We start from the raw sequence: 25,008 nt of genomic DNA on the forward strand, positions 1-25,008 counted from the left end.
TACAATGGAGCCTTTGGCTAGCAAGAATGCTGAGAGACTACAAGTCTATTGCGGGCGGTCTGCTCCTACAATAGTCGGGGAGTGTCTCCTGAGGGGGCATCCACCATAGCAGGGCCCCTCCCAGGCAGGGCCCCTCCCAGGCATCGCCTATGTTTAGACCTGGCCACACCTGGTGACACTTCCCCTAAAACCCCACAACACACAGCGATACAATGCAGGTAGACTTCTTGAGATTATACACTGGGACATACAGGGACATTTTGGTTATTGAAACCCATTTTTATTGCATGTAGTTTTATCTTTGTTAATGACAACAAAGGGACCTAGAGAGGAAGACAATGTTTGTATTTTTATCTGTCTATCCATCATAGAATTGTTCTATCATTGGTCATGATACTGGGAAAGCATATAGCAATGTCTAAAGGTTTCACATTAATCCATCCAGACCGGTGTGGATTGGGTGGACAGCACAGGAGGTTGGTGTCACAGTAATTGGGGAGGACTGGTTCATAGTGATGGCTGGAACACAATAAATGGAATGGTTATCGAACTTAAACACACGATTTCCATGCGTTTGATACCATTCCATTCACTCCATTCCAGCCATTATTATGAACCATCCTCCCCTCAGCAGCCTCCTGTGGTGGACAGCTGTGTTTATCAGGATGATATACTGTAGCTGCATGATCGCTGCCCATTCATTGATACAATAACAAGATGATGTGAAGGAAGGGAAAGAGCTAGGTAGCCATGGACAGTGTTCATAAGAGACTATCATCTCATGGATGCCATTCCATTGAGGGGAGACAGTGGTACCTGGTGCGGATGGCTGCCACTTCCCTAACACAGAATGCTAGGTTAAAACCTATAAGGATTATCAGAAGTGCAGGAGCAACACAAGCCTCATCCACTCAACACAACCCTTCTCTCCTCTCCCCACGACTTTGGAATGAACATGTTTATTAGTCTAAAAAGATCTATACAAACAAACACTCCATGCAACAGGGTGAGATGGCGGCTCCAGCCAGGAGGAGATTTAATTAGCGAAATCTCGTTAGGTCTAACAAAATTAAGTGTAAAACAATCCTCGGTAGGGCTCCGAAGAATCCATACAGGAGAGGAGAGGAGGGAGGGAGGATGCAGCGGCTGGGAGCGATTAGGGCCAGGAGGATATGGAGACAGGCAGTGCCAGTGCACCGTTGTTGTGGCGGGAAATGGCTTGGAATATCCAGCTGCTTTTGCACTCAATTAAAGAGACTTCCCTCTCTTTCTGCCCTCCAACCCCCCCTTCTCATCCTATTCCTACTAAAAAAATGAGTTCACCTCCCTGTTGCCTGTCATTATAGTGTCACAGTAAAGCCCTCGTCTCGTACTCTCCCCACAGCTTCACTTAGAACTCATCAACTCCAGTCAATTCCATCCTGGCCAGCTCAACCATTAAAGACACAAATAGTGTTTTTAGAGTGAATCTAAGTGCTATTAAAAACATGAAGGGGGAAAAGCAGCATCCAAACTTTGGGCAATAAACTCCTTGCGAGAAGTAAAGTCAACTTAAAAAGTCAAATTGGGAAATACAACTTAGTCTGCAGAATTAGGAAGAGGCCTTAAATGATTGATGTCGATCTAGGTCAACCGAACCGCAACGGAGTTGAGTCAATCAAAGAGACTTACAGTAACTACTCTTGCATGGTAGTTTTTTAAGGTAAAAGTTACACTTAATTGTGTGCTCTTAGTCTTAGCCTTCATCATAGAACGATAAAAACACTTGGAGTTGGATCTGAAGAAGCAGCTTGACAGTATTAGATGTACCAGATGTGCTGCTAAGATATGTTGTTAACACCCCATTAGTTAGTCATACGTATGTGTATAAAACACATGCCTAAAGACTACACTTAGGCCCTCGCTAAATACACCTCTTGTTTAATGGTGCTGTAAACAAACAGACAGTATGTAAACTGTAACTCTAGTGAAGAAGTCTTAAAGTCTTACTTCCCTATTTCAGGACTGTGAAAAGGTGATGGGAGAACTTACAGTTAGTTTGCCCTCGGCAACACAGCAGCAGTCAATGTTGTTGTCGTCTGCTCTTCCACGCCTTAGTGTCCGGTCCTCCACACAAAGTCTGCAAAAAACAGGGAAATGTTGCTATGTGATTAAACATGTATGTATAAAGTCCATTTTTAACATATCCCACTTACTGTACACAAAAGAAGGCAAAATCAGAAAAGTAGTTGTAATTTCACAATGATAGTTGTCTGGGTTGTTTTCTTATGTTTACAGTATTATTGGCATTAAAATACCGCCATATAATGGGTGTGAATAGAGTGGTGAGGAGAAGCAGTCTACCGTGTCCAGAACCGACATCACCATTCATTTTCTGTATTCAGCTTCACTCAAACATCGTTTTAAGCTTTGTTTTACTACTGACAGTTACAGCTGACTTCGGAATTGTATATCGATTCTCTCTCTTTAAATATTTGTCATCTAATTTCTTCGTTTCAGTCTCTGAATTGTTTTATTAAACATTTCGCCGCCAGCTCCGGATATCAGGGCATAAAAACTATAATCTATGTCCTGAATTAGCCTAGTGCGCATGTGCGCCCAGCTATATCATGAATAAGTGCTATCTGGGATACGTGGGACGTCCCTAACCTAATCCTAACCTTAACCCCTACCCTTACCCTAACCATAACCCTTACCTAACCCTAAACGTAACCATTTAAAATGTCAACTTCAATGGGGTAGGGACGTCCCAAGGAGCCCGGATAGCACAGACCCTATATCCTGTCCCGAGCTTGTTTTCCCTTGCATAAAATAGCTGGCTAGCTGAACTATAGCTGTGTTCAAAAACCCATACCAACATACTGTATACTACATACTTAATGAGTATATACCACATACTATTAGTTCATTTTAGTATACTGTAAACAAACGGTATAATTTCAGTTGAGCTTACTAGAGCTTCGCCTGTCTACCGGAAGTTGATGCTGATGCTATGCAACCTCTTGCTAGCTTGTTAGCATAACAAATGACTAGCTAACCATTTTATGATTTTGGGTGTGTTCGTGAATTCAATCCAGAGTGCCAGAGTGCGCTCTGGGCGTTCGTAAATTCAGAGCGCACACTGGACGCTCTGGCCAAGTAGGGTTGATCTGAGTGTTTAACGATAGTCAAGCAACCAAGCTAACTGCACTGGTGGAAAAAGTGCCCAATTGTCATACTTGAGAAAAAGTAAAGATACCTTAATAGAAAATGACTCAAGTAAAAGTGAGTCACCCAGTAAAATACTACTTGAGTAAAAGTCTAAAAGTATTTGCTTTTAAATATACTCAAGTATCAAAAGTAAATGTAATTGCTAGAATATACTTAAGTATCAAAAGTAAAAGTAAAATTACAAATCATTTCAAATTCCTTATATTAAGCCAACCAGACGGAATCATTTTCTTGTTTTTTAAATTTACAGATAGTCAGGAGCACACTCCAACACTCAGACATAATTTACAAATTAAATATGTGTGTTTAGTGAGTCTGCCAGATCAGAGGCAGTATGGATGACCAGGGATGTTCTCTTGATAAGTGCGTGAATTGGACAATTTTTCTGTCCTGCTAAGCATTCAAAATGTAATTTTGGGTGTCAGGGAAAATGTATGGAGTAAAAAGTACATTATTTTCTTAGGAATGTATTGAAGTAAAAGTTGTCAAAAATATAAATAGTAAATTAAAGTAAAAATACCCCCCAAAATGACTTAAGTAGTACTTTTAAAGTAGTTTTACTTAAGTACTTTACACCACTGGCTAATGTTGGCTAGATACTTCTAGACACAAATGAGAGAACACCTCACTCTGACAATTTTACTCGCCCTAGCAGAGCTGGTTAGGCAGTTTTCATGTTATCCAGAGCATTAGTGCCTGTAACTGTGCTGCTGGCAACATTTTAATTAGGCTTTTTTTGCTGACGTGTACTGACACCGGCCATTTGTAAATTCATCAGTTATTCTGCGCGAGAGTGCTCTGAAATCAGAGTAGATAGCCAGAATGAACAATGTCCATTGAAACGTACAATGACCACTTAGCTAAGAATGATGTGAATAATCAAGTCAATAAACGTTGGGTAGTTAGTTAGATAGCATAAAGTTAATATACTGCCTGGCAAGAACGATGTACTTAAGTAGTAGTCAACTAACGTTAGGTAACTAGCTAACATACCGGTACATACTGCTGTCAGCCAACATAACGTGTAACGTAACTTATTTGAAAAGTAATTTATTCATTACATTGCTCAACATTTTGTTAACATTTGTCATAATCACTAAAAGCAATGAATTTGTATCAGCTCTCGTTGGACTTCGGCTGCATATTTTCCAACATTTTCTTCAAATTTAAAAAACGTTGTGAAGCCATGCCCATTTCTGAAGAATTGCATTACGGGCCTTAAAAGTACGGAAAAAGTGTCCACTGCATGTACAGTATATCACAAAAGTGAGTACACCCCTCACATTTTTGTAAATATTTGAGTATATCTTTTCATGTGACAACACTGAAGAAATTACACTTTGCTACAATGTAAAGTAGTGAGTGTACAGCTTGTATAACAGTGTAAATTTGCTGTCCCCTCAAAATAACTCAACACACAGCCATTAATGTCTAAACCTCTGGCAACAAAAGTGAGTACACCCCTAAGAGAAAATATCCAAATTGGGCCCAATTAGCCATTTTCCCTCCCCAGTGTCATGTGACTCGTTAGTGTTACAAGGTCTCAGGTGTGAATGGGGAGCAGGTGTGTTAAATTTGGTGTCATCGCTCTCATACTCCCTCATACTGACTGGTCACTGGAAGTTCAACATGGCACCTCATGGCAAAGAACTCTCTGAGGATCTGAAAAAAATAATTGTTGCTCTACATAAAGATGGCCTGGGCTATGAGAAGATTGCCAAGACCCTGAAACTGAGCTGCAGCACGGTGGCCAAGACCATACAGGGGTTTAACAGGACAGGTTCCACTCAGAACAGGCCTTGCCATGGTCGACCAAAGAAGTTGAGTGCACGTGCTCAGCGTCATATCCAGAGGTTGTCTTTGGGAAATAGACGTATGAGTGCTGCCAGCATTGCTGCAGAGGTTGAAGGGGTGGGGGGTCAGCCTGTCAGTGCTCAGACCATACGCCGCACACTGCATCAAATTGGTCTGCATGGCTGTCGTCCCAGAAGGAAACCTCTTCTAAAGATGATGCACAACAAAGTGTGCAAACAGTTTGCTGAAGACAAGCAGACTAATGATAGGGATTACTGGAACCATGTCCTGTGGTCTGATGAGACCAAGATAAACTTATTTGGTTCAGATGGTGTCAAGCGTGTGTGGCAGCAACCAGGTGAGGAGTACAAAGACAAGTGTGTCTTGCCTACAGTCAAGCATGGTGGTGGGAGTGTCATGGTCTGGGGCTGCATGAGTGCTGCCGGCACTGGGGAGCTACAGTTCATTGAGGGAACCATGAATACCAACATGTACTGTGACATACTGAAGCAGAGCATGATCCCCTCCCTTCGGAGACTGGGCCACAGGGCAGTATTCCAACATGATAACGACCCCAAACACACCTCCAAGACGACCACTGCCTTGCTAAAGAAGCTGAGGGTAAAGGTGATGGACTGGCCAAGCATATCTCCAGACCTAAACCCTATTGAGCATCTGTGGGGCATCCTCAAACGGAAGGTGGAGGAGTGCAAGGTCTCTAACATCCACCAGCTCCGTGATGTCGTCATGGAGGAGTGGAAGAGGACTCCAGTGGCAACCTGTGAAGCTCTGGTGAACTCCATGCCCAAGAGGGTTAAGGCAGTGCTGGAAAATGATGGTAGCCACACCAAATATTTACACTTTGGGCCCAATTTGGATATTTTCACTTAGGGGTGTACTCACTTTTGTTGCCAGAGGTTTAGACATTAATGGCTTTGTGTTGTGTTATTTTGAGGGGACAGCAAATGTACACTGTTATACAAGCTGTACACTCACTACTTTACATTGTAGCAAAGTGTCATTTCTTCAGTGTTGTCACATGAAAATATATACTCAAATATTTACAAAAATGTGAGGGGTGTACTCACTTTTGTGAGATACTGTATACTTCATATATTGATGAATTCTAGAACAACATCTGGGAACTTTTGGCATACTAACTATATCCATACTATGACCAATAAGCATACTATATACTCAATTCATGTCACAAATAGTATGGTTAGTGTCACAAATAGTATGGTTAGTATGAGTACTTGAGCTAGTTTTTGCCATCATTGTCAAACTTCATAAATACTGCACCCTCAACTTCAAAACTCCTTTGCTAGTTATACAATCATGTAACTAAGAAAATCGCTGGAAAGAAACTTGATTTATTGTTTTGTTGAATAGTCATGACTGGTTCGACCTATCTATCGTGTCGTAAGACAATTGTGGCAAAAGATACCATTGCTACTTAACGAGTATCCAAGTTCAGTTTTGAGATCCACCGGTTTCAGTGGCATAGGGTTAGCTAGACATTTCTGACTGATCTGGGAACTGTGACAACGGGCATCCTCTCCTCGCTTGGCTCGATGGAAGATGTAGTGATTTTGCCAACACAGACAGATATGTACACAGTCTTGTACCCTTAATCTTTCTTAAACTAACTATCGTATTTGTTGATTTAGGCCATCATTGTGAATAAGATGTTGTTCTTAACTGACTTGCCTAGTTAAATAAAGGTTAAATAAAAAAATGTATCTGACTTAATTAGTATAATGAGTAATCCAGGAATGTCACGAGTAAATTGACAAGAGAAAAACTTGAGAAAATAGCAACTCTACAGAGCACCAATGGCTACAATGAAGGGCTAAATTACTTCTGGCCACGAAGGGTCCACGTTGGTTTTCCTCTGTCTCACCACTCTATATGTCGAATATAGAATATCTTGGCTGCAAGTAGCCTTAGTCTATTTTAGACATATTATTTTGTGCCTAGTACCTCCATAGGCTCGTGGACTCATTTCCAGGAGTTCTGGTGCAGTGCAGGAAGTCAGTATGCACATGTAACCGATTTAAGTTCAATCTTCCATTTAGGATTGGACACCTGATCTTTCGCTTGACCTGCTAGTCATGTATCCTGTCAGTGGGAGTGTGCTGGGCTTCCCAGCAGGCTAGCAACTCCAGCTGCTACCTGCTAACACTGGAGCTCTGAACAGCGAATGTTTACCAAGACCTGCACTGCTCAATTGTGACTGTGTGTGAGGTATAGGCTAGGGAGCTTGGAGACTGGATATTTAACAGACAGGGGGAGGGGGATGTACATACTGCAGCAGTTACATGGCTTTTTCGTTTCCTTCACTTCAAGACCACTAACAAGATAATTAAAGGACTGGATAGGATTCCACCATACACCATTTTGTTCAATGTATAAACTCATTTCAGACCAGTGCTCATGAAAACAAACAAGGAGAGTAGGCTTTTTTTTAGGGGGGGGGGCTATCCTCTAGCCTGGGTTGTTCACTTCACCAACACAACAGTCACCCAAGGAAGATCAGGGGAGGTGGAAGGGGAGGCATTTCTAATGTTTCCTGCAGCTCCAAAGAAAACATTTTAGCCTGGTCTGTAATCCCTCTGGAAACTTCCCCCTAAGCTCCGGGACCAGCAGTGGCCTTCCTCTCCAGCCGCTCAACCCGGGCTGGCCTTCCTGTTGACGTCAAAGTGAATTAAAGCGGGCCAAAGCAGCAGCGGCTCCCCCCGGGGGGCTGGAGGGCTAATCACGGTGTTCCTCGCAAACCACAGAGGAAGCATTAGCATTCCTGGAGCAGCAGACCACCACAGCAGACCACCACACCAGCCCCACTAAGGCCTGTCAGCCTGGTCGGCTGGCTGGGCCCCCAAACAGACACGGAGAGGAGAGAGTGGGCCTCTCTGACTTCCCACATCCAGTCACTGTCTTGGTCTCAGAGTCTCAAGTAGTCTGGCATGTCGCCTTGTGCAAACAGTCCAGGCCTAGCACACACACACTCACACATATGCACACACAGTCCCCCAGTCTAGGAATTCTTCATTAAATTGAACAGTGGGAGGATGGGGCGCTGCTCTCGGGTTACATTTTGACTTGATTAAAGCTGAAGGAATTGGACACGGCAGCAGTGCTACCCCATGACAAGTTCTTGTGCTTCCTGTGAGTTTTTATCGCAGCCCTGTACAATATTTGTTCTCGAATAATGGGATGCGCTCGGCTGCTTCGAACTTGTTTTCGGCCACGCGTTACGAAACAATTCAGCTCATTTGCTCAATTTGTTTTTTTACAATTCACATTGTGGAGTACAGGCAGTTTATTTTAGTTTCAGGCAAACATGTTCAGAGAAGATATAGCGTTAATGTAGGTAATGAATATTCACTAAATATCCTTTAATCGTACACAGACTCAGTTCACATTGGTGTATTCCAGATGGACCTCTTTAAGATCCACAAACTCTCCTCTTTGGAAGAGGAAGGTCAAGGTGAGCAGGGTGGACCAAAGGACTCATTTCCCACAATCCCTTGCCAGCAATAGCCCCCCAGCTGTTCAAAGCCTGCAATAACAGCTGCTCAGAGGTTTAGTGCTTCATGTTACTATGACAACAGTGGACTGATTCATATGCACAATTTCTCTGTTCTAATAACGAAAGTGACATTATGCCATAATTTCATTTCCATAAAACACAAGAAAGGCGAGCAAGGTTTTTCTACACAAAGATGCAGGGCATAAAGAAGCTAATTAATTTTGGATTAATTTTGGAGTTCTGTAGCACATGCACCGAAACTCAAAAATCCATGCCCCACAAACTTCACACCCCACACTTGCAATAAACACCAAACAGAATGTAACTGTATCTATAGAACTAACAATATATAAAATCCTTACAGTGGTTTCCACACACACACAATGGGACCTAAATATTCTGTCATGCCCTACAGCTCTACAGAATATCACACAGATCACTGTCAAACAGGATGTACAACAATGATACAATTTTCTTTCCACTGGCCAAACAGGAAGTGAGGTCATTTGGCCATCTTCACTGGGGATTTCTATAGGGTGCTGATGCTATAAGAAACACAGAATAGTACTTACACATTTACAGTATAAAGCCTATAGATGACATAAACAATTAAACTCTTTCAAGTGTCTTTTATAAAAAGCTAGTATACCAATATGTCTCTACCACTTTTCAGAAGGTAATATAGCATAACTATTTATTTAGTCATTATTTCAGGGATGGAACTTATTTTGGCCACAATCAATAGCAATAATCAAAAATGTTGACATAAGACCAGCCCTTACCGTGCAAAATATATACTATTTCACCATCACACACACAGGTTATTTTGAAACACACACTATGTACTTAACATTTGGAACAGCACAGAATACATTTGCTTATTCTAAGCTCAATATTGGGGACTATTGCTAGGTCAGTATGCCTAAGACTGTTGTTTAAGGGTAACAACTATAGAATTCCAGGGAGCTTTGGATGACAATGGTAGGTATTCCCATAGGGGTAACAGTACACTCCTTGGCATCACGAGGGGTTTACCCCAACGTTTAACGAGCAAGCAGCTAATAATAAGCAGATGTGGCAGACAAAGCACAGGACACACACATAATATATACACACCACACGACACCATATCCACCCTTAAATGCACACACAAAACAATACACACATATGTATACAAACACACACAGACACTGATCCATATACAGTTGCTAGGGAAAGTCTACACAACCCTTGCACAATCTTCACATTTTTGCTGCCTTAAAATTACATCTAAAAAGGGATTACATTCGATTTGTTCCCTACCGATCTTCACAACCCATTTCACGTTTTCAAAGTGAAAGAAAAATAATAGAAATGTTTCAAATGAATAAACAATATACATTTGTATGTCTTCACACACCAGAGTTAATACTTGGTGGAAGCTCCTTTGGCAGCCATTACAGCTATGAATCATTTTGAATAAGATTCTACCAACTTTTCACAACGCTTAAGGGCGCCTACAATTGATGGACAGCAATATTCAAACCGTGTCTCTGATTTTCAAGCAAATTTAAGTCAGGACTGAGACTGGACCACTCATGACCACTCTTGGAAATCCATTCTGGTGTGTCTTTGGCATTAAAATGTGTGCAATTGTCCCACTGAAAAAATTTAACTTTACCCCAGGGTTAGGTTTTCAGAAGACTGAGGCAGTTTTCCCTCTAACTTTTTACCCCGGCTTTGCTCCTTTCATATTTATTTTGATCCTGGCAAATTCCACAACAAAACTTGAAAGTACAGAGGATCAATAACATGGCATTCACACCACATAACTAGACAATGTCTGAATATTGCTGTCCATCAATGATTCCCAACAAAATGTACTGAGCTTGAGTAATTTTGACAAAAACAATGGATATATGTTGTCCTAAGAGTTTTGCAAAGTTGGTTGAATCGTATTCAAAATGATTCACAGCTGTAATGGCTGCCAAAGGTGCTTCCACCAAGTATTAACTCTGGGGTGTGAAGACACACACAATCAATACATCTATGTTTAAAAAAATGTATTAATGTGGAACATTTTCTATAATATATTTTTTTACGTTGAAAGCAAGCTGTGCAATGGTGTGTAGACTTTCACTAAGCACTATCCACTATCTATACTTTATATCTACAAACAAATGTGAGTGAACACCAAACAACACATACAGTACCAGTCAAAAGTTTGGACACACCTATTTATTCAAGGGTTTTTCTTTATTTTTTACTATTTTCTACATTGTAGAATAATAGTGAAGACCTCAAAACTATTAAATAACACATATGGAATCATGTAGTAACCCAAAAAGTTTTAAACAAAGTCTTCAAAGTTATCACCCTTTTCCTTGATGACAGCTTTGAACACTCTTGGCATTCTTTCAACCAGCTTCATGAGGAATGCTTTTCCAACAGTCTTGCCAGAGTTCCCACATATGCTGAGCACTTGTTGGCTGCTTTTCTTTCACTCTGTGGTCCAACTCATCCCAAACCATCTCAATTGAGTTGAGGTCGGGTGATTGTGGCAGCCAGGTAATCTGATGCAGCACTCCATCACTCTCCTTGATCAAATAGCCCTTACACTGCCTGGAGGTGTGTTTTGAGTCATTGTCCTGTTGAAAAACAAATTATAGTCCCACTAAGCACAAACCAGATGGGATGGTGTATCACTGCAGAATGCTGTGGTAGCCATGCTGGTTAAGTGTGCCTTGAATTCTAAATAAATCACAGTGTCACCAGCAAAGCACCCCCACACCATCACACCTCCTACTACATGCTTCACGGTGGGAACCACACACGCAGAGATCATCCGTTCACCTACTCTGCGTCTCACAAAGACAAGGCGTTTGGAACCAAAAATCTCTCATTTGTACTCATCAGACAAAAGGACAGATTTCCATCGGTCTGTTTCTTGACCCAAGCAAGTCTCTTATTCTTATTGGTGTCCTTTAGTAGTGGTTTCTTTGCAGCAATTCGACTATACTAAAGTGTTAGCAAATTGATATCCTTATTTTCAATGGTGCATGTGCAGATGTAGAGGGTAAAGCAAAAGGTGCGGGGATGAACCATTTGAAAGTGAAGTTTGAGCGATATGAGCTTTGGGGTGTGGTTACTGGTCAGTCAGTATGACCTAATGCAGAGCAACTGTAAATGACTTCCATTCTATCTTTTCTAAATGATTTGCCTCTAGAAAATTGACTGTTATATTACATCTGAGGAGAACTAAATCATTCCTCAATATTGTGTTTAGAAATATGGTTTACACTAGCCACAACTAAGGCCTTTTGGCTAATAAGACCAAACAACTTGACCCTTTAGTCCCAGATGATACATGTCCATTTTACAATCTGTGTCAATCGTATTTCATTATATGAAAATGCTATTAAAATGCCACATGATATGACATGTCCTAAGGCATCGATGCAGTTTATTCTATTCCATCACTCCCTCCCCAATGTAATAAAACTGAAGGAGCTCACTTGCTACCGCACATAACTCGTATGATCTGAACCATGCTCCTCGGCCCCCATGGGCCTTGTTGGGTCGGCCTCTTATGCATCATATGCTCTTTCGCTTTACACTGGAGCTGAGCACCAGAGCAACCTGGCTGCTGGCCAGCCAGCCCAGGCCCCAGCCCTATCCCCAGTCCCTCAGCCTCAGCTCTATAGACGTAGCTCTAGCCTCAGCCCTAGAACGTAGCTCCCAGACCTATCTCCATCCCAATAGCCCCAGTCCAATGAGCCCTATCCTCAGCCCCATAGTCCCAGCCCAATAGCCCCAGCTCCAACCTGTCAGCCCAGCCCAGCCCAGCCCAGGCCAACCAACACTCCCCCCTGCTCAGACATCTAGAGACAAGCTTCCTGTCTAACAACTATGGGAATGGGATCTGGTGAGTGCGCGAGGGGGGGGATAGGAGTAACGGAGGGGAAAAGACTGAGGCACTGAGCTTTCAGCAGATTCCTCAGGCTTGGGGATGGATTGGGTGGATGGTGGACGGACCCTCCTGTAGTGCACAGTAGGCTGTCTGATCTAACGCACGTAGGGGGACACTAAAACTATCTTCCCCTGGTGGAGTCTTCCCTCTTTTCGGAGGGTCAGAGACAGACATGCCTGTTTCATATTCCTCCATTGGGCCTCTGATGAGCCCACAATTTCTCCCAGACATTCATTTGTTGTCACTCTGTCTAGCAGAAGGGAGAGCGAGCAGAGGGAAGAGGGAACATAATGAACTTGGCAGAAGAAGGGCAAGATCCTGAAAAGTCAAGACAGTGCGGAATTCCCCGTCAGTGTCTGAAATCAGGCTTGCTGGCTGACCTTTAGCCTGTTTTTTCCTCTCTCTCTCTCTCTCTCTCTCTCTCTCTCTCTCTCTCTTTTCAAGTGGAAAAGAAAAGGTTAACCCTTTCTGAGGCACATTGCAATTGGAGGCTTCGCCAGGCATTTGTATATACAGAATAGATGTGTGTGCATAATCTAGTTAATCCATTTTCTATGCAAGACGTGCATGCATGATCTAGCCAACTTCATCAGTTTTCTACGTCTGAATATTCTGTTTAGATGCAGTTCTTGAAGTGGGTTGATAAGGTGTTGATACTCTTTAATTTTGCTGTACAAGGTTCAATATTTTAGAATGAATATTTTATAAGAGATGCTGGTACTCAAGCAGTAGAAACTTTGAGGTGCCGACTCAATTCAAACTCTGGGCAGATGTATCATGAATGTGCTTGTCTGTTTGTTTCTGAGGACATGATGTATTTAAGAGAGCAGGGAAAGCTGAGAAGTGTGCTGCAATCTATATTAAATGTCTATAACAGTTTATAAATACTACCACAGCAGGGCGTCAGTGGAACCAGGGACAGCAGCCAGCCTGTTAAATGGCTGCTACACACACACACACACACGCACACACACACCAGGGGATTCAAGAGGAAGGTACAAGTGATCCTCCACTATTCTGCTCTTTACTGGGGACATTTCACCTCCAGTAAAGCTGCATTGACAGACAGTTCCACAGCTCCACCTACGCACTGGTCTCGGATCAGTTTTATTTTCCCAGTTACCTAAACATACCCATTACTATTAAACAAATACACCTGGCCCCAGATCAGCACTCAGGGGCTACAATGTCCAATTACACCCTACTGACCCTGGCCCGCCGAACCCATGGAAAGGGCCAGGTACTCGCCACAAGGAAGGGACCTTGACCAGACAGACGCCGAGTACCAGATATAACTGCTGTCTGTGTGGAAAGGCTTCTCTCCTTCTCTCCTATAACTGCTTGAGGCTTCTCTCAAGCATTTGGGGCCTCTCATTGGCTAGAATGTTCCCACCTGATCTTGCCTCCTGCCGCCTGCCTTTCATCTTTGAGGGCATGGAGCAGTTAATTTTTTTTGCTGTTATATAGCTCATCTTATGTTCAAATTTCCCCATTTGTGCAGTTTTAAAGCAAATGTTCTGCTATTCTACACATTTTGCTATGAGGCTGAGAGAAAATGTTTCAGTTTTAAAGGTAATTTCCTGCAATTCTACCCATTTTACTATCATATGCTATCTGGCGGCCCCCTGGAGGTCGAGGGTCCAGGGCACGTGCCCTGCATGCCCGTCCAGTAATCTGGCCCTGCTGCTAGGCCTTGTCATTCTAGCACAGACATGGCAGCGGGCCACAGACACTCTAGCTTCTGTGTTCAGCCCCACACCAGTCGCTCTACACTACACAGCAGCTGTTTACATGTATCTTTTAGAACAGAGCTGTCATCAACCTTTTCAGGGACACCATTATAAAGTTATAGAAACGGGAGGGACTGAGGTCAAGTGGAAGATGGAAGTCTGGGGTTCACCACTAGGTGACATAGCTGGTGTTCTCTTGTGCCACACAATGGCGCCTTTTTTGAGCCCGCCGTGGCTCCTTATAGGTGTCGTGTTTCAACTCTGACCTTACGATGGTTAGGGAAGCAGGTTGATTGGTTGGTCACTATCTTTTGATATGGTGGCAGAGACTGGCGGTTATGTGGTTATGACTCTGGTAAGCTCACTGGATCAGCCAATGGCATTATGTTAACGTTCTGACGTGACTAGTCTCTTGTGACAGACAAATTGTTAGGACCAACGCCGGAGATGAGAATCAGGTACGGGGAGTCAACATTTAATCAGGAAACAGACAAAGACCAAGACAAGAACAGCGTCAGCACACGGGTACAAAACGACAAGCAACAATTAAGGCTGAAGCAGGGAACAGAGTGGAGAACCAGACAGATATAGGAGAGGTAATGACAGAGTTGATTGAGTCCAGGTGATTGAGTCCAGGTGATGTGCGTGACGGGGGGAAGGCAGGAGTGCGTAATGATGGTGGCAGGAGTGCGTAATGCTGGGGCGCCTGGCGCTTTCGAGCACCAAGGAGGGGGAGCAGGAGCAGGCGTGACAGAAATTAAATATTTTGACAGATAACATTTGGTTCTGGGTGTTTAGATGATGACTTGACATACCCGTACAGGGCCATTTCGGTCCAAACTGTCAATCAAAGGTGATAAAAGTATTATGTTACAGTGAGTTGGTGGTGGAGCAGGTTGCAGAGAGGTTATAAACAGGTTGCAGTGGGGTTATAAACACACTGTATGTATACATGGTCTCTTATGGCCATTGAAAATGCATATAGTTGCTCAATAAAGCAGCCAGCAAAAACCTCCACAGTCATCTGGTTATCAGTGTTTTTTGTATTATTCATTGGGGAAAAGCAGGGTTGGGGTCAATTCGATTTATAGGCTGTCAGTTCATGAAGTGATTTGAATACAAAATTCAGAATTGGAAAACTTTTCAGTTACTTTTCAGTTTGTTGTGAAGTAATTCGAAATCAATGCATTTTTTTCAATTATTGAATTGTAATTTCAGTTTACTTTCTGAATTGACTGCCTGTAATTATAATTGCCCCAAACCCTGTGGAAAATGGAAGATTTACCACAATAGAGGGTGAAAAACATTTCTGGACTCTGTTTATTCCTGTACGGGATTAATCCAGTCATTCATGACAAGATGAGGACAGTGCAGAGAGATCAGAAAATTGAAAACAGTAGCTTCAATTCTGTTGACGAAAGCTGTTATCAGCTGCTCCAAAATCCCTAAATGTCTTGGTCTGATAGACCTCTAGAGAACTGTACTCTTCCCTTCCTAAAAACATGAACATGTCTGCTTTAAAAAGTCAGTTTAGTCTTTTGCCACTGGGCCTTAACTTGGCAAGTTCCAAACCTGTATCAAAACCATACAGTTCTTTGCATCGCAACTTCCACAGGCCAGAGCGGAGCTATCAATACATAAAAGATCAAAGGACTCTTTCCTTGTGAATGGAGTGTAGCACATCTGTGATTTAAGTCGACTAAGATCTATCTACCAGAAACAAGAATTAAATCAAGTCTATCGGTACTTATGCTCTCTGCAGTATTTCTTTAGCATCTTTTTGTATTTGCTGGATCTTCCAAAAAGAACAAAGTATAGAGAAAGAAAATGGTATGATGAAATACATTGCTATTTAACTGTGTTAAATTTGTATCAGTAACTCTCACTTTTCAGGGACAGCGGGAACAATAGGATCATTAGAAAAGCAAAGCTCATATCGGAGCACATATCCTAACATACTAATTACCCGGCACACAGTTTGAATCTGTTTATTATGCATGAACTAATCTAATGTGATGACTGCAATAATTATGTGCACACATACTAAGACAAAAGAGTGGTCACAAATTATAGACAAACGATACCAAATGGGATTAGTAGTTGTAGTGGAAAAATGCTCAATGAAAGACTAGGTTGAAAATGAGTACTCCCACCAAACACAGAACATTCCCAGAACATTAGCTACGATTCCCAATAAGTTGTAGTTAGGGGTTGTGCTAACATTAGGATGACAACATCACAAAAAGGTTTCAAATGAAATATCCTTGGAATGTTCTAACATTCACTAAAATGTTCTACACAAAATCTGTATCAACCACCACAGAACATTCCCCAAAAGTTCTCATTAGGTTTCCAGGTAATGTAATAACACAATGTACCAGTAATGTTTTCCCATCAAAACAAAATTGTTTCTGTGAACATTATAGGAATGTCCTGTGCAACCAAACTTAAACATTGTATGAATGTCATCACAACTAAGCATATTTCGTGTTTAGGGAACCTATCTCTTTAATGTACCCACACTGTTCCCACAACCAAATTAAATGTTCTGGGAACTTTTAACGAACTCAGAAAGGTTGCTCTGTCAACATTCTTGCAACATCAAAGGAATGTTTTGTGCACCTTGAAACAAACATTATCTGAATGCCACCACAACTAGACAATTTTAGTGTTTTGAGAACCTCTTGACAATTTTAGTGTTTTGAGAATCTCTTGTCATATCCCCAAAATGTTGCCACAACACAAAGAAACATTCTGGGAACCTTTCACGAGCAGATGAAATGTGTTCTGGGAACATTCTTGTAACATTGGGTGAATGTTTTTTGCACCCTAAAAGAAACTTTGTAGAATCATCTGCCCAACTGGACAGTTTTAATGTTTTGGGAACATACAGTATATTTTGTGATATCCCCAAAATGTTCTCACCAGACTGTTCCGACAACCTAATGAACCATTCTGGGAACCTTTAAAGATAGGATTAAATGTGTTCTAGAAAAGTTCTTGCAACATCAGGGGAATGTTTTTTGCACCCTAAAAGAAACAGTAAAATCCTCCGCACAACTAGACAGTTTTGGAGTACTGGGAACACATATTTTATGATGTCCCCACAATGCTCCCACCAGACTGTTTCCACAAACTGGAAACATTCTGGGAATCTTTAAAGAACAAATTAAATGTGTTCTAGGAACATTCTTGCAACATCAGGCAAATGTTTTAAACAAACTTTCTGTATTCATCAGCACGACAGTTTTTGTGTTATAAGAACATTTGCCGCAACCTAATGAATGTTCTGGGAACTTTCACAAAACCAATTTTGGTTTTCTGGGCTGTCTCTACATACTACTATACATAATGGACTACCAAGCCTGAATTAACGTCTAGAAAATGTCTGTACCATGATACTCGTTCCACATGGATGCTGGCCCATGTTGTCTCCAATGCTTCCCACAGTTGTGTCAATTTGTCTGGATGTCCTTTGGGTGGTGGACTATTCTTGATACACACGGGAAACTGTTGAGCATGAAAAAGCCAGCAGCATTGCAGTTCTTGACACACTCAAACCGGTGCGCCTGCCTACAACCATACCCCATTCAAAGGCTCTTAAATCTTTTGTCTTCCCCATTCACCCACTGAATGGCACACATACACAATCCATGTCTCAATTGTCTCAAAGTTCTTAAAAAATCCTTCTTTAACCTGTCTCCTCCCCTTCATCTACAATGATTGTGGTCGTGTATGGCTCAGTTAGTAGAGCATGGCACTTGCACTACTAGGGTTGTGGGTTTGTTTCCCGGGGCCACCCATATGTAAAATGACTGTAAATTGCTTTGGATAAAAGTGTCTACGAAATGGCATATATTATTGTTATTATATTACTGATTGAAGTGGATTTAACAAAAGACGTCAATAAGGGATCATAGATTTCACCTGGATTCACCTGGTCAGTCTATTTTATGGAAAGAGCAGGTGTTCTTAATGCTTTGTACAGTCAGTGTATATGTAACATTGGGCTTTAAAGGGTTAATGTTTTACTATAAAGCAACCCTGATAAGATGTTTTGTTTTTGGTATTTAAAGACAATAGTAAATGTCTATTCATTTTAATATGAAATAGTTCATGTTATTGTATGTTGATAATTACTGAATAACTGGAAAATAGGAACTGGGGCCATTGTTTTAAGACACATAAAGACTGAGTGGAATCAATAGTGTTCTCTTTATCTCTTGGTACAATGGGTAACATGTACAATGAAACTACTACCATCCTTTTGTCGCTAATTGCTCTGTGTGCAGATTCCTTGAGAGTCTGATATGATAATCCCAAGAACACACACTACTTCCCAGAGCCTCTGCATCCACTTGATAAATCTGCCATGTTCTTGTTTACAATGTGACTTGAAAGGCAACAACTTGATGCCCTGGGCCCCTCAAACGTAACAAATGTGAAAGGACATAAAATAAGAACTGGCATGTGTTGTTTGGAACAGCCAGTGGGAAGTTAGATGTGAGTTGAGTCATAAAAACGCAACCATTTCAGAACTGAAATGTGGTTAGCCTAAAACATCTTACAAACACACATCTTTCATTCACAAAAGGTGTGCGTGTGTGTGTGTGCCACTACGAATTCAAGGCATAAAAATCCCCACATCCATACACAGTCATTTAATTTACCTTTGACTGCATTTAAGGTTTGGATTTCACATTGACTTTACTATATTTCAAGCCCGAATGAAATTCCTGGACACAAAGTTCAATGGGATCTCCATAAACATGTCACTGAGCATTTCCTGTTGAGGAGTGAAAACCTGCACTGTGTAAAAGTCAACCTTACACACAGATCTCAGATCAGCTTACCGTCCCCAAAGCCTAACCTTATTCATTAGAGGTTCTGGATGCAAAACTGACCTTAAATCAGCATCTTGGACCTACAGTACTTTATACTATTTCAAAGAAACCTTCTCCTTAATTACAAACCAACCCGGCCCCCTTGGGCTCCAGCCTTCCGGTGATACAGGAGCATGGTCTGACACATGGCTAGGGCTAAACATGATCTTCTTGCAGAAGCATTGAAAGAGCAGCAAGAATCAGACATTCCCAACCTATGCTGCAGAGCAACTGGCCAAAACATGACATTTTCACATTAGTCATGTCACAACAAACCTAATTCGATTCTCTGCAAGAAATGGTATTTAAAGAGGAATCTTGCAAGAATACTCTGTGTCTTAACAAGGGAAGCAGCTGCGGAAAATTCCAGACAAAATAAAAAAATCTGTAATGAAGAACAGAATCGAGCCTAACTGACTAAAAGTTAAGTGCTAAGGGGTTGACTCTCAATGCAATCCTGTAGCTTTAAAGTTACGGTATAACATCAATGTTTTTAGCACAGATTTTTTTACTCACACACCCTCAGAGTGCCACTCATAATTTTATGAAACTAATGGGGTGAGAACAGGAGAGGGAAAAGCAATGACTGGGAATACAGCAGATATGGCCGTCTAGATGAACTGTGCACTTTTCAAGTTGACAGCTTCTCAATTTTGGTTTTAAAATTCCTCAAAGACCGTTAAAGTAATTTGAGGAACTCGGGCTCCCCCGAGTGGTGCAGAGGTCTAAGGCACTGCATCTCAGTGCTAGAGGTGTCACTACAGACCCTGGTTTGATCCCGGGCTGTATCACAACCGGCCATGATGTCGAGTCACATTTGGGCGGCGCACAATTGGCCCAGTGTCATCCAGGGTAGGGGATGGTTTGGCCGGGTTAGGCCGTCATTGTAAAATAAAAATTTGTTCTTAACAGACTTACTTAGTTAAATAAAGGTTAATAAAATAAAGGAAAACTGTGTATGAATAGCCAGCAGTTATCTGATGATGCATTTCTCCAACCTATAGAGTAAACCAATGTTAGTTATTGCAGAAAGAGACACACCTTCAAAGGGAATTAACTTCTCTGTTGTAAGATTACGTAACAGCATGGGAAAAGGTACACAAACTTCACGTTGTACAACAGTATATTTCAGATACTTAAAGGTTGAACAATATGTGGTGAAAGTCTACACACCCTTCTACTGTTGTCACATTTTGCTGCCTTAAAAATGTATTAAATTACATTATTTTCCTCCACCTTTTCAGTGAAAGAAAAAGTGTCTTCATACCTCACAGTTAATACTTTTGGCTGAAATTGCTGCTGTAAATCCTTTTGAATAAGATTCTACCATATTTTGCCTGTGCTTATCTCCATTCTGTTTCTTTTATCCTGAAGTCCTTAATGAGTACAAGCAGTTCCAAAACATGATGCAGCCACAACTATGCTTAAAAATATGGAGGGTGGTACTCAGTAATGTGTTGTCATAGGGTTTCTTCCTGGAGTGTACTACCTGTGGTTGCCACTGGAGAGCACCCGTGGGTTTCCTCTAGTATCCAGGTGACTCTGATTGGGCTCATTGGGATCACCTACTGGATGACTATTTAGGTTCCTCTGTGGACTGGGCCAGTTGCTCAGGTCTCATGTTTTGTTCAGTGTTCTTGTGTGCCCTTGCTTTGTTGTTTTGCTATGAAGACCTTAAGTAAATATTCTGGATTTACCCTTACCTCTGCCTGCTGTGTTTCTCTGCACCTGGGTCCAAGTTTGTACCCAGCACTATTGTCACAGTAGACCTGAGCTGCAAAATGGACCCACCAGAGATTCTTCAATCGTCCGAGGGACACTCCGAGCTCCACCACTTATGGTCGGCTCTCACTAACCATGGAACAGTGATTGGCCGCCAGGAGGCGCGGCTGAAGACTTTGTCGGAGGATTTAGGAACTCTTGTGTTCACTCTGTAGACGGGACAGACGGGAGCAACTGCTGCTGCACCTGTGGCGGTTTCTAACCCTCCACTTCCTACCAGCTCATCATCTCCCTCCCCTCGGGAGCCTCATCTCCCATCACCGGAGCGCTATGAGGGGCATCCTGGTAGGTGTCGTGGGTTCCTGCTCCAATATTCGCTGGTCTTCGAGCTGCAGGCATCAACGTTTCCCACCAAGCATTCCAGAGTGGCATACGTCATCTCCTTGCTCTCTAGACGGGCTCTGGCCTGGGCCATGGCCATCTGGGAGCAGCAATCAGACATTTGTTTCAATTGGCAAAGCTTCACCCAGGAGATGAGGGTTTTTGATCACCCCATCAGTGGCAGAAATGCTGCTCAAAGACAGGGCAGACGGATCGTAGCTGATTACACCAATGACTTTTGGACGCTTGCCGCTGAGAGCGGTTGGAATATAGAGGCACTTCACTCAGTCTTTCTGAACGGACTCAGCGAGGTTCTCAAGAATGAACTGGCTTCCCGGGACAAGCCTGACACTCTGGAAGAGCTTATCGTTCTGGCCATTCAGATTGACAACCGGCTTCGAGGAACATTGTCATGAGAGGGCGGAGGGGTCCTGAGTTGGTTCCAGTGTTTCGGGCCATGCTGAGGGAGTCGACTCTTCACTGCCGTATTCTGGGCCTGCTTGTCCTGTACCCCGTCAGGGTTCTCAATTCGGCTATGGTCCTCCTTTATATCCTTCAGAGGAGCTGATGCAATTGGGAGGCACCAGACTTTCCACTCTGGAGAGTCAGATACAGTCTCCTGTGGCCAATACGGTACGCACCTTGCTTCTGGCCAACCTGCGGTGGGACAACAAACAGTTGGATATTCTGGCTTTCATAGACTCTAGGGCTACTGGCAGTTTTCTGGATCGCACATTAGCTCGCAAACAGAGGCTGCCACTCACTAAGCTGGACACTCCGTTGTCGGTCACTGCACTGGATGGTCAAGCCCTGGGGTCTGGGAAGGTCAAGCAACTCACCATGCCTATCGAGCTACGAGTTCTGGATGACCATGTGGAGCTCATCCAGTTACATTTGGTGGACTCTCCGGAGCTCCCCCTAGTTCTTGGACATCCGTGGCTTTCCACCCATAATCCCCAAATTGACTGGCCTTCGGGAAGAGTTCTGGGATGGAATCCTTCATGCCAGTTCACCTGCCAGCAACTCTCTCTCGTCTGGAGACTTCCGATCCTCCTGTTCTGCTGGCTGGGAATGACAAGCCTAATCTTTCTCGCGTACCTCGGGATTACTGGGATTTGGGTCAGGTCTTCAGCAAACAAATGGCCAGCAAACTACCTCCTCACAGGCCCTACGATTGTGCCACCGACCTGTCCGGCACCACTCCTCTGAGAGGAGGGCTGTATTCTCTCTCAGGTCCAGAGACGGCAGCCATGAACAGTTGTATTGAAGAGCGCTGGCGGCTGATTTTATTTGGCCATCCACTTCACCTGCAGGAGCGGGTTTTTTCTTTGTTGGGAAGAAGGGTGGGGGATTACGCCCCTGTATCAATTACTGGGGTTTAAATAACATTACAATCAAAAACCGTTACCCCCTTCCTCTTATGTCATCAGCTTTTGAGAGAATCCAGGGAGCTACGGTTTTCTCTAAATTGGATTTACGGAACACATACAATCTGGTGCGCATCAGACAGGGAGACGAGTGGAAGACAGCGTTCAACACTCCTAATGGACATTATGAGTACCGGGTCATGCCGTTTGGACTTACTAATGCTCCAGCCGTATTCCAGGCTCTGGTCAATGATGTGCTGCGCGACTTCCTTCACCCCGGTTTGTGTTTGTGTACCTGGATGACATCCTCATCTTCTCCAAGTCCATGGTTGAACACATATCCGCCAGGTTCTTCAAAGACTCCTCGCTCATCACTTGTTTGTGAAGGCCGAAAAGTGGGAGTTTCACGTTCCTCAGATCTCCTTCCTGGGGTACATCATGTCTCAGGGCTGTGTACTGATGGACTCCCAAAAGATAGGAGCGGTGGTCAACTGGCCACAAACCAGCACGGTCAAGCAAGTTCAGTGTTTTTTGGGTTTTGCTCATTTCTACCGGAGATTTGTGAGAAACTTTAGTGCTGTGGCGGCGCCATTGACAACGCTCACCAATGGCTCGGCTGGGCATGTATGCTGGACCCCTGCTGCAGAAGGTGTTCCAGGACCTGAAACGTTGGTTTTCTTCTGCACCCATTCTCGTTCATGCGGACCCTTCTTTCCCTTTCGTGGTAGAGGTGGATGCCTCTGACGTTGGCGTGGGGCGGTTCTGTCATAGCGCTTGGCTAAAGACCAAAAGCTCCATCCCTGTGCCTTCTTCTTCAGGCATCTCACTCCAGCGGAGAAGAACTATTATGTCGACAATCGGGAGAGAGCACGGCTCCTATCCCAGCCTCGGACGCATCCACCTCCACTATGAACGCCAAAGAGGGATCCGGATGGGCCAGCACGGGAGCCGAGGTAAACAGAGCCCTCAGGTGACCAAAAGCCCTGTCCGCCTCAGCCGACCACTGCAAACGTACCGGTCCCCCCTTCAGCAGTGAGGTAGTGGGAGCCGCTACCTGACCAAAACCCAGATAAACCTAAGGTAGTAATTGGCAAACCCTAGAAACCGCTGCACCACCTTTACCGTGCTGGGAGTCGGCCAATTACGCACAGCTGAAATGCGGTCACCCTCCATCTCCACCCCTGAGGTGGAAATGCAGTACCCTAGGAAGGAGACGGACTGTTGGAAGAACAGACATTTCTCAGCCTTGACGTACAGGTCGTGCTCCAACAGTCGACCAAGCACCCTGCGCACCAGGGACACATGCTCGGTGCGTGTAGCGGAGTATATCAGAATGTAATCAATATACACCACTACACCCTGCCTGTGCAAGTCCCTGAAAATCTCATCTACAAAGGCTTGGAAGACTGATGGTGCATTCATCAACCCGTACGGCATGACGAGGTACTCATAATGTCCTGAGGTCGTACTGAACGCCGTATTCCACTCGTCTCCCTCCCTGATACGCACCAGGTTGTAAGCGCTCCTGAGATCTAGTTTGGTGAAGAAGCCCGCCTCGTGCATTGACTCAATTGTAGTGGCGATAAGAGGTAGCGGGTAACTGTACCTCCCCGTGATCTGATTTAGGCCTCGGTAGTCAATACACGGGCGCAGACCTCCCTCCTTCTTCTTCAGGAAAAAATAAACTTGACGAGGTGGGTGAATGGAGGACCGAATGTACCCCTGACACAGGGATTCGGAGACATATGTTTCCATAGCCGCCGTCTCTGCCTGTAACAGGGGATACACGTGACTCCTGGGAAGTGCAGCGTCTACCAGGAGATTTATCGCACAATCCCCCCGTCGATGGGGTGGTAATTGAGTCACCTTCTTTTTGGAGAAGGCGAGAGCCAAATCGGCATATTCGGGGGGAATGCGCACGGTTGAGACCTGGTCTGGACTTTCCACCGTAGTAGCACCAACGGAAACCCCTAAACACCTCCCTGAGCAGTCTCGTAACCAACCCGTGAGAGCACTCTGTTGCCATGAAATGGTGGGGTCATGACGAGCTAACCAGGGAAGGCCTAGTACCACGGGAAATGCAGGAGAGTCAATGAGGAAGAGACTGATTCTCTCCTCGTGACCCCCCTGCGTCACCATGCCCGGGGGATGGTAGCTTCCCTAATTACCCCGGACCCTAATGGCCGACTGTCCAGAGCATGAACTGGGAAAAGCCTAACCACTGGAACAGTAGGGATCCCTAACCTATGGGCAAATGCTCTGACGATATAATTCCCAGCCTCGCCTGAATCAACGAGCGCCTTATGCTGGGAATGCGGGGAAAACTCAGGGAAGTAAACATGTGCAAACAGGTGTACAACAGAGGGCTCTGGATGAGAGTGGTGCATGCTCACCTGGGGCAACGCCAGAGTGCCCTGCCTGCTGCCTCGACCCCTAGAGG

The 25,008-nt window shown here is 43.6% G+C and overlaps 1 protein-coding gene across 2 annotated transcripts in view; it reads right to left on the minus strand.

Annotated features, from left to right (window-relative positions):
• The window catches only part of LOC115148678 (homeobox protein PKNOX2), a 92,284-nt gene that overhangs the window by 56,348 nt on the left and 10,928 nt on the right, over positions 1 to 25,008 (minus strand). For both annotated transcript variants that reach the window (XM_029690776.1, XM_029690775.1), the window contains exon 2: positions 2,032 to 2,119. The gene's annotated coding sequence lies outside the window, so the exon portion shown is untranslated. The remainder of the gene's footprint in view (positions 1 to 2,031; positions 2,120 to 25,008) is intronic.

Source organism: Salmo trutta, chromosome 15 (genome assembly GCF_901001165.1).
Source record: "Salmo trutta chromosome 15, fSalTru1.1, whole genome shotgun sequence".
Taxonomy (NCBI): Eukaryota; Metazoa; Chordata; class Actinopteri; order Salmoniformes; family Salmonidae; genus Salmo; species Salmo trutta.